Here is a 650-nt window from a genome sequence, read left to right on the forward strand (position 1 = left end):
GTGTTTCTGTGGCCAGAACTCGATCCAATCATGCTTTGTGTCTTAATGCGCCATTTAAAAGGACATTTCTCATTGGGCCGACATATACACCGCTTACCATTAATGCAATCTCCACAAACATTACATTTAAAACAGGCTACAAGCGTGATCAGATTTAATCCCGGGCTGTGCATGTTTTACTTTACTGTGTGTCGTGGTTGTCACCTGGTTAGGGCTGTATCAGCTATTACTGCCACACTGACCGTCACTAGGCTGACAGTCACGGTAACTGTCGTTAGTAGCCTACCAGACTGGTTAATGGTCAGTCTCTAATGGCCGGTACTCAGCACTCTATTGTCCCTCTAATCACTCACATCGATGGAAATTCAATCGAAAATCAAATCAAACACGTCATAAGAGCCCTGGCATTCAGAGTTTGAGCAGAATAGGCTCACCTGTTGCACAGCAAGAGCCAGCTCCTCATAGCTGGATGATGCATGTTATTAAATAAGTGTTCCTGTTGCGCAACATTTCTATAGGCTATGCAATTGCGTGAGAAAACATAGTTGATGGCCTCTATTAAAAAGAGGAGGATCCCATCAGCTTTCTATAGGCTAGGCCTGAGGAGGATCCCATCAGCTTTCTATAGGCTAGGCCTGAGGAGGATCCCA

This window comes from Salvelinus namaycush, unplaced genomic scaffold (genome assembly GCF_016432855.1).
Source record: "Salvelinus namaycush isolate Seneca unplaced genomic scaffold, SaNama_1.0 Scaffold182, whole genome shotgun sequence".
Lineage (NCBI taxonomy): Eukaryota > Metazoa > Chordata > Actinopteri > Salmoniformes > Salmonidae > Salvelinus > Salvelinus namaycush.